The sequence below is a fragment of the Pleurodeles waltl genome, chromosome 3_2 (genome assembly GCF_031143425.1).
Source record: "Pleurodeles waltl isolate 20211129_DDA chromosome 3_2, aPleWal1.hap1.20221129, whole genome shotgun sequence".
In the NCBI taxonomy this organism is placed as follows: domain Eukaryota; kingdom Metazoa; phylum Chordata; class Amphibia; order Caudata; family Salamandridae; genus Pleurodeles; species Pleurodeles waltl.
Window position 1 is genome coordinate 130,183,454 of NC_090441.1, and position 15,268 is coordinate 130,198,721.

Here is a 15,268-nt window from a genome sequence, read left to right on the forward strand (position 1 = left end):
TTCCCCCCTGCGACTTACCCTGCATTTGTGTTTGTTCTTGTTAGTCTGCGCAGACCTGTCCTGTGTTTCCAGTGACCAGCTCCTCTGGGATGACCGCTGCGACCATCTCCTCCAGCTCATCCAGGTCCTCCTGTGGTGCAGAACTTCCACCTCCAGTCTGCTGTGCTGCCTTTTGGTTCCTGGACAGTTTCTCCTTAGTCCTGTGCTTCAAATCGTGCCAGCGCTTTTTGCAATCAGTGACAGTCCTCCTCACCTCTGACATTCTGTTGACTTTGTCTACTATTGCCTGCTATAATGCATCTCTCCTATCGCCTGGCAATTTGGAGGTGACGAAGTGCTGGTGTTGGTGCTCCATCACCTCTCTGAAAAGGATGTCATGCTCCTCCTCACTAAAGCAACACGTTTGACTGCGGGCAAACTTATTTTTTCCTTTTGTGTCTCTCCTTCACGCTCATGGCGGCCACGGAGCTTTGAATCAGGTCGCTTATGTCAACTGTTTTACTTTTACTTTTCAACTTATGTGGCAAGAAAAGTCCAGTAAGGAACTTACAACTCCAATAGCTCTAACTCGAGCAACCTGGGACCCATTGCAAAGCAAATGCTAGGTTTGAAAGGGAGACTTCTTGGAAGGGAGAAGAATGCCTCTTAGCTCTCAGCACGAGGCCCCTCCCCTCCAACTCTCCGCCCCCTCCTCACATGGTGAAATGTATTTGTAAATTTGCAGGTATGCAGCTGGGAACTCCCATTATAAAGGCAAGACCTATTGAGTTTGCCAGTGCTTGTTTTTATTTATCCCTTTCCAGTCACAAGACGCTGTGTCAGGAGGGACACGGTGTACAAAATGTTCCCGTAAATCCATACACACATTCTTGAGCGCCGAGTCAAAGTTTGCGAAAACATTGTGTAAGTGTTCCTATGGTGCAAGCATAAGGGCTCGGACACCCGTATTTGCATGAAAAAAGACTTTCAAATAAAGGAAACGGGAATTGCGCCAAGTTTAAATTTGTGAGCTTAGTGCCTTTTTTAAACCCCCACATCTTTGTCCAGTCCAAGGTTCGGCCGGTCTTACTCTGAAGTGTGACGCTCGCCACGGGAGTCCTGAATGGGAGTCGCCATCCAAGCTCGGCGCACAAAGAGGTCCTTGGTGTAAGGACGTGTTGGGCCAGCGAGCTAGTGCCAGGAGAGGAGGTCTCAAGAGGTCTGGGGGGTTTTCTCAGAAAAATGTCAGGAAGGGAACATTAGGAGAGTGTTTGAATAGTCCACGGGTGGTGGGCAGGGCTGCGAACGGCAGAACGTTCTCAGTGGTGTTCCCGGGGCCCATTTCATCACAGGGGTTACTCAATGGTGGTCACTTGCGTGGGAAGTGGAAAACATTTGAGGGGAAAGCTGCGTTTTCTTACTTGGAGAACACCACTTTCAGCTCCTCGGCGTGGACGCAGCAAGCCTTCCTCAGGTGAGCGTAAATGTTTTTTCATCTTAAAATTGCAGTTTATCACCAGATAGAGAAACGCAACCGCTGTCCAACTTCACTAAAGGAAGAATGGTGCAGAGAAAAATAAAAATAAATATATATGAAATATATATAGAGAGACCTTTGTAAAAAGGTACTGTAACACTACCTTCCATTTGTTTTAATGAAACTAGGTAAATTAAATGTACACAAATCAATACATTTCTATGTACTTCCGTAGCGCTATTAGCGTGACACCGTTGAAGTTAACATTTCAATGCAAATTGATAATGTAATGCCACAGGTATCATCTCTACAGTTGTTGTTGGGCTAGGAGAATGAATTCAAGTGGCTGGAGGGGCTTTTGAATGTGTGGCATTCCTACCTGTAAACTAAAGAATAGTTGTGCCAACATACCTCGCAGCCGCAAAGTGCCCAGACAGTACCTTTCTAGAATTTCAAGCAAAATCGAGTTTAAAAGGCGGGTTGCATGCACGCCCATGGCTGCTTTTGCGCGCGACTATGCCACAATGCAAACAGTTGTTTTGAATTTATGTAAATATCCCCCTCCTGCTTGTTTACATAGTGGCTATGCTTCCAATTCTGACAGATAAAGGACATTTGAGGAGAAGTGATTTGGCCAGGATCACACAACGTGGCCAGGAAACGAGGATTACAGCTCCTGCTTTGACTAGCAGTTTAGACACCGACTCCACCTCCTGGTCCGTGACAATCATGTCCACATTTTGCACAGTGACTTCTATTTGCGGTAACTCTGAGGCATTGGTAGTCAGATCCTCGCAGAACCCACCTGTCCTCGTTTCCCCAGAATGAGCAGTGTTGCTAGCGGTCACCCAGTCAGTCCTTCAGGCCTCATTTACAGGTGGGCTGACATGGGACATCTGCTACAAACCTGCAGCTCTGTCTGTTCAGCTTTCCCATCCTCCACCAATTCCCCAATTTATTGGATGAGGATAGACCATCTCCTTCAAGTTGGAGCCACCACCTGCTACACCGACCACGGAAGAGGGTGGCAGGCCAAACACACAACTTAGGGTTTACCACCCAGCACCATTTCCACCCCTACCTTTCCCTGTGACTATCTGCAATCTAAAGCAGAGTGGGTAAAGCTATCCTTGACATGGGGGTAAGAAGTATCTCAAAACAAAGCAACAGTTTTAATGCTGGGTTCTAAAATGAAACCCCAAGAAGGGGGAGGGAGCTTACATTTCTAGCACGCCAATTGTGGGAAATTGACAGTGCCAAAAATGCATTGTGGAGTTCTCATCACAGATATTTTCCTCAAGGGGGCTGCTGCCGTGCTGGTGGATACCACTTCAGATGAGAGAGCTGCCTGCCTCTATGTGGCATGCATAAAATGGGATAAATCTTTCCTTACGCTGGGAAGAGGTCTATCCCATTTAGATATTCAGACTGAGGATGGTGTTTTCCTTGTCCTAATTTGGATCTTGCAAAAGTTAGTAAGAGCACTTGTACCTTAGCTCTCTACCATTATCAATTTTTGTTCTTAATACAAAGAATACTTACGAGCAGACAGAGGCCTAGCCGCAGATTTACTAAACTTTCATGCAATACACCAATGGAAGTGACTGCACTGCTTTGTGTGTAAGGGAGTGACTAAGAAATGGTGCACTTTTGTTCCCCCATTGCGGTGGTACACTTGGGGAGTCCTTGGCAAGACAGTTATAAATGACGAAGAGAACTTCAAAGTTTACTATGTTTGTGACTGCGAGGCAAGTTTGCAGACTTCTGGTATTTGAGACTGAGGCCCAGGTATAGTAGAATTTTGGGTGATGGATGTGCCACTTTTTTGGCGTAGCCCTGATGCAAAATGTTATTTGTCCTTCATAAAGCCATGCAAATCAGGTAAGCATGGCTTTGTGGCTATTTGGCCTTGTTACAGTAGGTATTCATTTCTGTAAGAAGCTGGCCTGGTGTGTGGTGGGTACCTGAGGTGCTTACACTTTATACCATGTACAGGTATCCCATATTAGTGAAGTGTAGGCAGTGTCTAAAAGCCAGGCTCTCCCGAGGTAGCTGTAGATGAGCAGCCAAGGCTTATCTAGGAGACATACAAAGCTCATGCAATACCACTGTAGTTACACAGCACTTACACACATGAAGGAAAACACTCAGTGTTACAAAAATAAAGGTACTATATTTTAGTGACACAATACCAAAAAGTACTAGAGAGGCAACACTCCAGTAGGAGGTAAGTAACACACTGGATATGTACACAAGTAATCAGTAATAGGCATAGAAATTGAAAGAAAAAAGTGCAAATGCAAATAGACAATAGTGACCATAGGGGGAGCCCAAACCATATACTAAAAAAGTGGAATGCAAACACAGGACCCCCACCTAGGTAAGTGGAATGTGTAGAGGGGAGCTGGGGGCACTAGGAAACCCCAAAGGTAAGTACTCCAGTGCCCCCTAGCGACCAGGAAGAAAGGAGTGAGTTACTGGATTTTCCCCAGCCCACTCAAAGTAAAGGAAAAGAAGAAAATGCAACACCCAGACAAGACTGCAAGAAACCAATATTGGATTGCTGAAGAGGAAGACCTGTGGAAGAAGGGACCAAGTCCAGAAGTCACAGAAGAGTCCAGGAGGAGTAGGAGCTTCTGCCCACCCAGCTGTGGATGCAGGAGTTGGTCGACGGTAGGATGAAGACAGTCAGGAATTCAGCCCTAGAGCAGGTGAAGAGTTCCTGGAGGATGCAGTCAACGTCCCACGCCAGATGGGTGATTTCAGTCAGTCAGTGGTGTGGAGGAGCCACCAACAAGCCTTGGCAAAGGAAGAAGTGCCGGTAAAGCAAAAGTGGAGTTGCCGGGGACCAGCAAGGGCCAGGAGGACTCAACCCATGGGGGGACCCTTACAAAGGCAGAGTCCAAATAAGAAGAGGCAGCCCCCACAGGAGACCCACAGGACGAGGAATCAGGAGTCGCAGTGGGGCCCATGCAGCACAACTGAAGAAGGGCCCACGCTGCAAGAGAAGCACGCAGAGGGCTGTGCGTCGCAGGGAGGAGTGCTGGTGGCTGGGGCTACACGGAGCCTCCCTTGTAGGAGATGCAAGCAAGCCTTAGTAGCTGCAATAGACTCGGTGCACAGGTGTACTGTCCTGCGTGAGAAGGCAAGGGCTTACCTCCACCACAGTTGGGACTACTCCGGACCACCACTTTTGATGCAGGATCTACGCAGCTCAGGATGAGAGGAGATGCACACAGCCGGTTGTTGTTGCAGTAGGTGACTGTGGATGCAGGGGAGTGACTGCTTCACTCCAAGGGAGATTACTTCTTCCTTCTCATGCAGACTGAAGACTTGCCACCCTCAGAGGATGCACAGTCAGGGAAATGTTGCAGAAGCTGGAATGAGCAGTGGAAACAACGTTGCAGGAAGAGTCTTCTTGGTGGATGCAGATTGTTGGTTCCTGGAGGGCCCAGTTGTGGTTCCAGTGGCTAGAAGTCAAGTAAAGGTTTCAGAGGAGTCCTGCTGAAATCTTGCATGTCCAATCTGATGACCCACCCAAGAGAGAGAGACCTTAAATAGCCCTGAAAGGGGGTTTGATCACTGTTAGCCCTGACAGCCTTAGGGTGTCACCCCTAACTTTTTGCCTTCCTCCCTCCACTTTTTGGACACTGTTTTTGCTGGTTTTAGGACTCTGCACACTTTACCACTGCTAACCAGTGCTAAAGTGCATATGCTCCCTCCCTTTAAATATGATGACATTGGATCATACCCAATTGGATTATTTATTTACTTATACGTCCCTAGTAAAGTGCACTATATGTGCCCAGGGCCTGTAGATTAAATGCTACAAGTGGTCCTGCAGCACTGATTGAGCTACCTTAACCATGTCTCAGGCCTGCCATTGCAAGGCCTGTGTGTGCAGTTTCACTGCCAATTCGACTTGGCATTTAAAAGTACTTGCCAAGCCTAAAACTCCCCTTTTCCTACATATAGGTCACCCCTAAGGTATGCCCTAGGTAATCCATAGGGCAGGGTGCTGTGTAGACAAAAGGCAGGACATGTACCTGTGTAGTTTACATGTCTTGGTAGTGTAAAACTCCTAAATTCATTTTGCACTGCTGTGAGGCTGGCTCCTTTCATAGGCTAATGTTAGGGCTACCCTCATATACTGGTTGAGTGGTAGCTGCTGATCTGAAAGGAGTAGGAAGGTCATATTTAGTATGGCCAGAATGGTAATACAAAATCCTGCTGACTGGCGAAGTTGGATTTAATATTAGTATTTTAGAAATGCCACTTTTAGAAAGTGAGCATTTCTCTGCACTTAAATCCTTCTGTGCCTTACAATCCATGTCTTGCTAGGTTCAGTTGACAGCTCCCTTGTTTATTCACTCAGACAAACCCCAAACACAGGATGCTCAGCCACACTTGCATAAATCTGCATATTGAATGGGTCTTCCTGGGAGGGTGGAGGGCCTGACACTTACATGTCAAAGGACAGTAGCCTACCCTCACACAAAGGACTGCCACACCCCCTACTGGGACCCTGGCAGACAGGATTGAACTGAAAGGGACCTTGTGCACTTATAAGCCACTCTTTGAAGTCTCCCCACTTCAGAGGCACATTTGGGTATTTAAACAGGGCCTCTGCCCCTACCTACTCAGACACTTCCTGGAGAAGAGAACCTGAACCAGAACCTGCAACCTGCCAAGAAGAACTGCCTGGCTGCTCAAAAGGACTCACCTGACTGCTTTCTGAGAAGGACTGCTGCCTTGCTGTTGCTGAGAAGTGCTCTCCAAGGGTTTGGATAGAACTTCCCTCCTGTTCCCTGAAGTCTCAGGACCAAAAAGACATCATTCCTGCAAGAAGAACTCCCTGTGCGGCGTAAATTGACGCACAGCCTGCAAAAACGACGCACATCCTGCATCACGGCGAGAAAATCACTGCATGCTGAACCGGAACGACGCAGCTTGACTTTGCAAGGAGAAGATTGACGCAGCGCTAGCGTAGCGACCGGAAATTCGACGCTCAGACTGCTGGATCGACGCAAAGCCGAGCTGGAACAACGCAGCTCGACTTCCTGAGAGGAAACAACTCAGCTTCTGCTGTGCTGTAGAAATCGGTAGAAAACACCCACCGGATCAGCGCAGCCCCTGTGACTTTGTCCTGCAAGCGCCGGATTTCAACGCATCGTCCCCGGGGCGCCCCAAAACCCCACAACCTGAAGAGGATTCCAGTCTACGTGCTGGAAATCGATGCAAAGCCTGCCCGCTTGAAAAAGTGACATTGCATCACCTGTGTGCACCGGAAAAATCAACACACACCTCCCCGTTTTCCAAGCACCTCCTCTGCGGTTCCTTGCGGAGAATTAGAACGCAAACCAGGTACTTTGTGCTTGCAAGAGACATTTGTTGCTTTAAGAGACTAAAGACACTTTATATCATTTTTACAGTGATTTTTCAACATATACTTATTGCATCTTAATCGTTTTGACCTGCATCTTATCAGATAAATATTATATATTTTTCTAAACACTGTCTGGTGTATTTTTGTGGTGTTCTACTGTGTTATTGTATGATTTATTGCACAAATACTTTACACATTGCCTTCTACATTAAGCCTGACTCCTCAGTGCCAAGCTGCCAGAGGGTGGGCACATGATAATTTGGATTGTGTGTGACTTACCCTGATTAGAGTGAGGATCCTTGCTTGGGAGGGGGGTAACCTGACTGCCAACCAAATGCCCCATGTCTAACAAGCATAAAAAATGTTGATGCTAGTGCAGCAAAGAACATGTAGGCCCATTGAATATAATGGGTGCGTCATTTTAACGCCTGCTCTGTGCAGGATCTAAAAATGATTAAAAAAATGTTGCAATAAAAATCTTGTAAATTTCACTGCACCATTTTTTCGTCCTCCCTGCACCGTAATGCCCCCATTTCATCCAGTATGCCAGACACAGGCATAATGTGGTGCAAGGTGACACTAAGTGGCGCAATGCAAGAATTGCGCTCGTTTGTAAATAGGGTGCAGCAGAAAAGCCACCTTATCGTAAAAAAAATGACACTATGGCGCAGGGGGATTGTAAATATGCCACATTGTTTTTAGTACCCCTAACAATCCACACTCTTCTCTCTTTGCACTTTCACTTCCCTTTAAGCTCCCCTCATTTCCTGCTTCTCATAAAATGTGTTTTAACAAGATGCCCTAGCGTGATTGTTGGGAAATATGAAGCTCACTCCCCACCAGTCATCCTGACCAAGCTACGCACCTGAGGAAATCTGCCCCAAATGTCAGCCTTACAATTAAAGTGTGTGTGTTTTGTATGTTCCCCACCAGTTGCGCTTTTTGATGTGCATAATCTCAACACGAGTTTACCGTTTTGTCTATAGCAACTGTTCTTCGTTCTTTGGGGCAAAATGAGGGGACAGACCAAGACTGCCATGACTTAAGAAGATTTAGGAGCCACATGCAAAATGCATTATCAGTTTTAAAAATGGGCCAAAGCTAATTACAATTGCACTGTAGTTATTTGGCATGTGTACAGTGTAAACCTCATTAGGAAGCAATGGAGTGTTGTCCAGGAGAAAAGGGAGCAATTTAGAATGGTGTGTCCAAGAGAGTCCAGCAGGGATAGGTGGGAGTATGGGACAAGGTGATCTAACAATATGCGAGATGATGATATTTTCGATGGTGGATGATGTGCATCTTGCAGAAGTGAAATGTAGTGATTTATTTTGGGTCTACATATTTATTTCAATTACATAATACAAATCAAAGCACAAAACAAATTAAAATAAATATGTAGACCCAAAAGTCCTGAGTGGTTATAAAAGTTTTTAGGGGTCGCAAATGGCGAATTTGACCATTTGCGACTGCTAAATAGCCTTTTAACATGTACCAATCCTATTTTGCAATTCAGTAACCAATCACCAAATCGCAAAATAGGGTTTGCGAGTTAGTATTAGGAAGGTATGTGTTATGGGCATCCCTTCCTAATAGCTAGTCGCAGGGCCATGTATGAATGTTTTGCGACTTGAATGCTGTCAAAAAACATTCATCATTATACCAGCTCTGTGAAGGAGGTGGTAACCCATTTGCAAAAGGGAAGGGGTACCCGAGGGACCCCTTTGTGAATGTGGGCGCTAACATTTTTTAAGAGCAGGCAGTGGTTCCACAGACTACTGCCTGCTCTTACAAAATTAACAGAACACTTTTAGTTTTTAATTTTGAAATGCAGCCCCTTTTCCTTTAAGGAAAACGAGCTGCATTCAAAAAGAATTTCTTTATTTAAAAAGCAATCACAGGGATGGTGATATGCGACCCCACCAGGCCACCATACCTGTGAGTGCAGGCCAGTCCCAAATGGGTGGCAAATTGCAACCTGCCTCATGAATGTAGATGAGGCAGGTCCGTTGCCACCCATTTGGGAATCACAAACAGTGTTTGAAACACTGTTGTACATAGTATTTTACGAGTTCCTAATTGTGAATTGCAAAAAGTCGCAATTAAGAACTTGCAAAAGGTAGAGGTAGTATATTTTTACAGATCTACACTGGTCTGGATGGTAGCGATGTGGTCACATTTCCTCAGTCCTTTGATGAGGAAGACTGAAGAATGTTCTTTTTAAGGACCAGTGTTGAGCTGAGGACGCTGGAGAGTCATGCATTGCCCTCTTTCTGTTGACAGGTGGTTCTAAACTGTTTTTCCTGTAGATATAGTTTTAGGGCTTTGCTGGATAGACATATCTAAAATATATGTCTATCTTAAAAATATACAGCTACTTGTCATAGGGTTTCATAGGCCTTCAGAGGCTTGTCTTCGAGGAGATTTACATTTATAGCCAAGGGACTGATGCACTTTGACATTAGTGGTAATGGGAAAGTCGTGTGTGCAGTGCACTCGCAGCCACTTCAGTCTGCTACTTACAGCTGAAAGTCATGTTTTCACTTTGTCACACACAGAGTGGCACAACCAGTGCTTCAGCTCTTGTGTGGACGGCCAACCTTCCTTGTCCTGGGTACCTGTTTACCGTATCCTAGGGACTTATAAGTATGTCAGCACAAGCCAACTGGGGATACCTAATTAAGCATACCATTTGAAAAGGAAGAACACTGTCATTGAGGTCTGGACAGCAGGCTCAGTGCGCTCTCAAAGTAAAAAATCAGCAGATAATAGTCCAAAATGGGGCATACAGTCAGGGGAAAACTGCAAAAAGCATGTTTTCTCACCCAGATGGCATGACTTATCATCATATCCCACTACCTACCCTATAACATGTAGCATAACCGCTAGTTTGAATGGGTGCCTTGTCGCATTGCTGGAGTAGCATCATTTTTTTTATGCTAGTCCAACAATGCACCATTTTAGCGTCAGAGTTTCAGAGTATCTGTGGACACTGTGCACCATGGACTTCTTTATAGTGAATACAGCGCAACCATGGCGTTGTTAGGGAGGGCACAGGGCAGCACAAGAAATCTGACACATCGATGGTGATGCGTCAGATTCTTGTAAATAAGCCCCTATGACTGTAGTAAAGAACCTACCACACAGGTAGCATCACCTCACTCCAACCCAACTTGTTTTACTGAGGCCCGTAGGCCTGTGTGCAGCATTAAGAGAAGGAGCTTCTGCAAATCAGCATCACTCATCCGAAGAGTAATCAAACCTGTCACTGACAGAGCACTATTCCAAGGGCCTGATTTTCCAAATTGTCACTTAATGCAGAGCTGCAGCCAAAAATGCTGTGCTGCATTGTGTGAGAAGGAGAGAGAGAGGAGAGCTCCGTATTTACAGAGGCATGGCGTGCTCCTTCCTTCCCCTAGCGCCTGTGCACAATCAGGCTGCCGAGTGCCACACACACACACTTTTGCACCATAGTACAAGGGTCTGTGTGTGAGTGTAGCATAGTTTTTTTGTACTGGAAAGGTACTCTTGCACACATGCAAAGTCAGAAACAATGATGAAAAGAAAGCACTTGATTTCAAATTACATTATTTTTTGGTGCAGAACCTACCTCACATTTTTAGTAGATAGGGTTTTTTGTCATATACCATAGGTGGTTGCGTGGGAATGCACATGTTCCACCCATGGAATGCTCCCGTGGCACTAGGAGATACTTTGCTTTATTATTAAGCATCTTTTCAGTGCAAAACAAGTTTTGCGCTCGTAAGTATGTAAAAATAATAACGTTTTGATCTGGTTTGTGTCATTCTTATGACCACAAACACAAAATGTTAGTAAATCTACCCCAAGTCTTCTAATTCATGTCAGGCCAACTTAACCTTAAATGCCGACAAGGGTGAATTCCACAAAAATCTACTCAAGTTCAATGGGCACACCTTCAGGTTTCAAAGGCATGTGCCTGACCCTGAGAAATTCAAAGTCCTCAATAACAACCTTGCCCCCACGGACACTGGCGGTGGTGCTGGCGGTGTGCAATCAATCATAGCAATAGCAAACTAGAGTATCAGATACATCCAAGACTATGCAACCACAGCAATCCCTCAAGAGATCTCACAAAACAATGACACCCATTTGAGTGGATGAAAAAGTGTGAACAGTCCTTCCAACCTATCAAAAAAGAAGACAGCAGTGCCATTAGCATGTCATACCTTAACCCCGCAATATATACTGAAGAGCTTATTTACATGCCCTGTGTGCCGCCGGAGTTCCACTTTTAGTGATGCACCGGCAGCGCATAGTGCAGATCTATGTCTACAAGGCCACGCAAAGCCACTTTGAGTTGCTTTTAATGGCTTTGTAGATAAGGTGTAAGGCAATGCATTGCAAGTCTCTGGGTTGCATTACACTGCATTGGGGAGGTGTTCCATTGGTGTTGTGGTGGTTTTACCCACTTAACACCCATTGTTGTTGGCATATTCCCAGATTTACAAGGCATTGTGAACCTGGGAATGCGTCAAAATTTACACCTCCCCAGGGGAGGCTCAACAAGAAGAAATACCTTTATTTCTCCTTGTTTTTTCCTCTATTTATGTTTGCTGCAAAAGGCAGCACACATAGAAAGAGGAAAAAACCTCCATGGATTATTTTTGCCAGGAAGGTGTCCCTTCTTGCACGGAAATGATACTGGTGCAAGGGTTCCTACGTCAGCGCTAGGCAGCCCATTGTTCGTCAGCACAGAGGAAGAGGACAGAAATGTGCTGTATCTTGTAGAAACAGCATATTTCTGTCCAGTCCTTGTGGCGCAGGGCCCTGTGCCACATGGCTTATAAATATACCCCTACATGGCTCATTTACAAGCTCTGTGCGCCACTGGTGCATCACTTATTGTGACGTCCCGGCGGTTCATAGAGCAGGCCCATATCTATAAAGCTATACAAAGCCACTGGCTTTTCATGGTCTTCTAGAAATGGTGTAAAGCAACGCGGCAAAAGTTGCTATGTTGCCTAACACTGTGTCAGGGGGGTGTTACGTGAGCATTGCAGTGGGTTTTCCCACGCAACACCCATGGGTTTTGACGCATTCTCAGATTTACAAGAATTTGTGAACCTGGGAATGCATCAAAATCTTTTGCCTCCCCAGGGGAGGTGCAACGAGGAGAAATATGTTTATTTCTCCTCATTTGTTCCTCTTATTGAAATTGCTGCATTTTGCCCATTGTGCACCAGTGAGGGGGAGAGGACAGAAATGCGATGTATCTTGATATGACGCATTTCTGTCCTTTCCCTGTGGCACAGGGCAGCACAGCAGTCACTTGCTGTGCTGCCCTGTACCACAGGTCTTGTAAATAAGCCCCTGAGTTCACTGTTGATGTCAGCCTTGTTTGTCTAGGAGCCATAGTAGCCCAACACAAAAAAGTGTCTCAACACAGATAGGTCATACCATACTCCAGTCTTAGTCTCAGACACTGAAAGAGCATAGTCACAAACCAAGAAAGAAAGCCATTGTGGGGCCTGGAACACCACAATGTTGTTGTGTACTGGAAACACTTTACCATAATAATGGATCTCTAATGACTGATAACCATCTTTGGAAATCCTAAAGCAAAGATGTCTCAATGCATCAGGAGATAGGGAATTCACCGGCAAGAATTAAATTGCTCCATAGTCTACAAATCAGGTGAGAACAGCAACCCTGCAGACGGCGGGCTAATCATCTCCCAATTCACAATAACAGAAGGTTCATTGCAGAGAAATACATAAACTTTGCCATTGAGCAAGTAAAATCACTGTTTTTCCCTCCAGATCATAAGAAATCCTACCAACAAAGATCTAATTCTGAAAGAGATGACAAAGAAAACCGAATATGATAACTGATGATACCTTAATGATGCACCTTCAGAATCTGACAAAAACTGAATACATTGCAACATGTCAATGATTTTTTTTTTTACAATATCTTTTATTAATTTTCCAAATATGGGTTAACATTTCCATTTGCATAGTATTAAATACTCCCCAACTGTCCCCTCCCTCCCTCCTTACATCCAGCAACCGTTACATTTTTGTTTGTTTCCTAATACATAATTGAGTACTGTATAGTGAGTCCGTGTTTCTTCAGGTCATTAACTTCTTGTCATGTATTTTAAGAGGCTTCATCAGAGCTTAAATTTGATACGTTTTGTGAGTGATCTGATTCTGGTTCTTTGGGGTATTTAAGTTTGTCTATATTTGTGTCCCATTGGCTTGCGGTATCTCTGGATCTCCTTCCTTGGGCTGCCTCTCTATGTAATATACGTCCTTCTGTTTCCGCCCTCTTTAATACTGCACTTAACCATCCTTGTATTTGAGGGCCAGTCGATGCTTTCCAGTGACTCATTATTTCTCTTTTAGCTAGCAGTAATGCTAAATCGATAAATTTATTAGTTGTTTTTTTGTTGGCTGGGCGTGGAAAGTCCCCCAATAGTGCTTGCATCGGGGAAGGTTGCAGTCTGCGTTCCGTTATCGTTTCCAAGGTTTTAAATACTTCTATCCAGTATGGGATTACCTGCTGGAATTTCAAAAGCATATGGTCCAGGCCTGCTTCTGGTTCCTTGCATCTGGGGCAGTCATTTCCGCTGGAGGTGAACATTTTTGCAAGTCTACGGGGGGTGAGATATGCTCTATGGTAAATGTACATATTTATTAGTTTAAAACAAGCATTTCTTGATACTGGATATATATGTGCGGTAATTCTATCCCATTGTTGTGGGTCTATCGTGGTCTCTAGTTCAGTTTGCCATTTAAGTCTAAGGCTATCTAGTTGGGTAAGGGTGGCTTTTTGTAGTGTTTTGTATAGTGCGGATACCAGACCTCTATCTCCTCCTCGGGTACAAATAACTCTGCAGCCCTCATGAATGGGTGGTTCTTGTGTTCCCTGTTTCCAGGTTCTTTGAATGGTTCTAGTTATTGCCGAGTATATTATGAATATTCCTGGTGGAATATCAAATTGCGCACGTAATTCGGCAAAGGTCTTAAGTTGCCCGTTATGGTATAAGTCTCCCAGTGTGGTGATATTGTTTCTGGTTAGTTTATTTAAACCGGTTAAAGCTTGGTTTCCTAACAGGCTTACTAGGCATGTTATTGGAATGTCAGGTGCGTATGGAGTGTGTAGATGTGATCATCTGACTACTCTTTCCCAGGAGAATTTGACTGCTTGCCAGTCTGGGGGCAGTGATATATTTTTTTTCCCTCCTGGGGATATTAGCATTTCCAACAGTGTATGGGATAACGATCTAGTATTATTCTGTGATTCCAAAATTGATGCATCCTCGCTTAAGAATCTTGCCAGCCATTGTAGTTGGCCTGCCCAATAGTAGGTTTCCATATCAGGGGCTGCAAGTCCTCCCTCTAAGGTAGGTCTCTTGAGCGTATTCAGAGCTAGCCTGTGTCTGCCCGTTCTCCATATAAAGTTAGACATGATAGCGTTTAAGTCATTAAATACTGGTTTGGGTATGATTAGGGGAATGGTGGAGAAGAAATATAGTAATCTTGGAAGAACTATCATTTTTAATATTGCTACTCTTCCCGTAACTGCCAGGGGTAATGTCTTCCAGAACTGTATATCAGTTTTAAGTTTCCTGACTGCCGTGTATATGTTCCCATCTAATAGGTATGAGGGTTTGTGATATATATTGACGCCGAGATATCGGAATGTGGTGGGAGTCCAGGGGAGGCCCCTGGTATCAGTCATCGTTTGGACTCCCTCTACTAATGGGAAGATTGAGGATTTCTTCCAGTTTATCTTAAGGCCTGATGCCTCGCCGAAGCTCTCTAACATGGCCATCGCCCGGGGAGCTCTTTGTCTTTGTCTCCAAGGAAAATTAGCATATCGTCCGCATATAATGCAATATGGTGTCACTGTGCTCCCACTAGTAGTCCCCCATAGTGTACCCCTGATCTGGCCATTCTGGCCAGCGGTTCCACTGCTATGGCGAAGAGTAATGGGGATAGTGGGCAGCCTTGTCTGGTGCCTCTACCAATTATATAGGAGTCTGAGATTATTTTGCCCGTATGTACCCGTGCTGTAGGTTTCGTGTAAAGCAGTTGTTTCCATTCCACAAACTCAGGCCTGAGGCCCAGCTTCAGCATTACTTTTCCCAGATAATCCCATCGTAAACTATGGAATGCTTTCTCTATGTCTACGGAAATTATTGCGACTCGTTGTAGGGATGGTGAACTTGATTGAATAATTGATACTAGTCTCCGTATATTCTGCGCGGTGTTGTGCTGTGGAATAAATTCAGCTTGATCTTTATGGATTAATTGTGACATAAGGGGTAGCAATCGGGAAGCTAATATTTTACTAAGTATTTTGTATTCTAGTTTTAACATGGAGAGAGGGTGGTATGAACGTACGTCTCTCATTGGTTTATTGGGTTTTAGTAGAGG

The 15,268-nt window shown here is 44.9% G+C and overlaps 1 protein-coding gene across 3 annotated transcripts in view; it reads left to right on the forward strand.

Moving 5' to 3' along the window:
* The first annotated feature begins 1,042 nt into the window (after positions 1-1,042).
* The window catches only part of LOC138286583 (Na(+)/citrate cotransporter-like), a 285,677-nt gene continuing 271,451 nt past the window's right edge, over positions 1,043-15,268 (forward strand). For all 3 annotated transcript variants that reach the window (XM_069226982.1, XM_069226984.1, XM_069226985.1), the window contains exon 1: positions 1,043-1,453. The gene's annotated coding sequence lies outside the window, so the exon portion shown is untranslated. The remainder of the gene's footprint in view (positions 1,454-15,268) is intronic.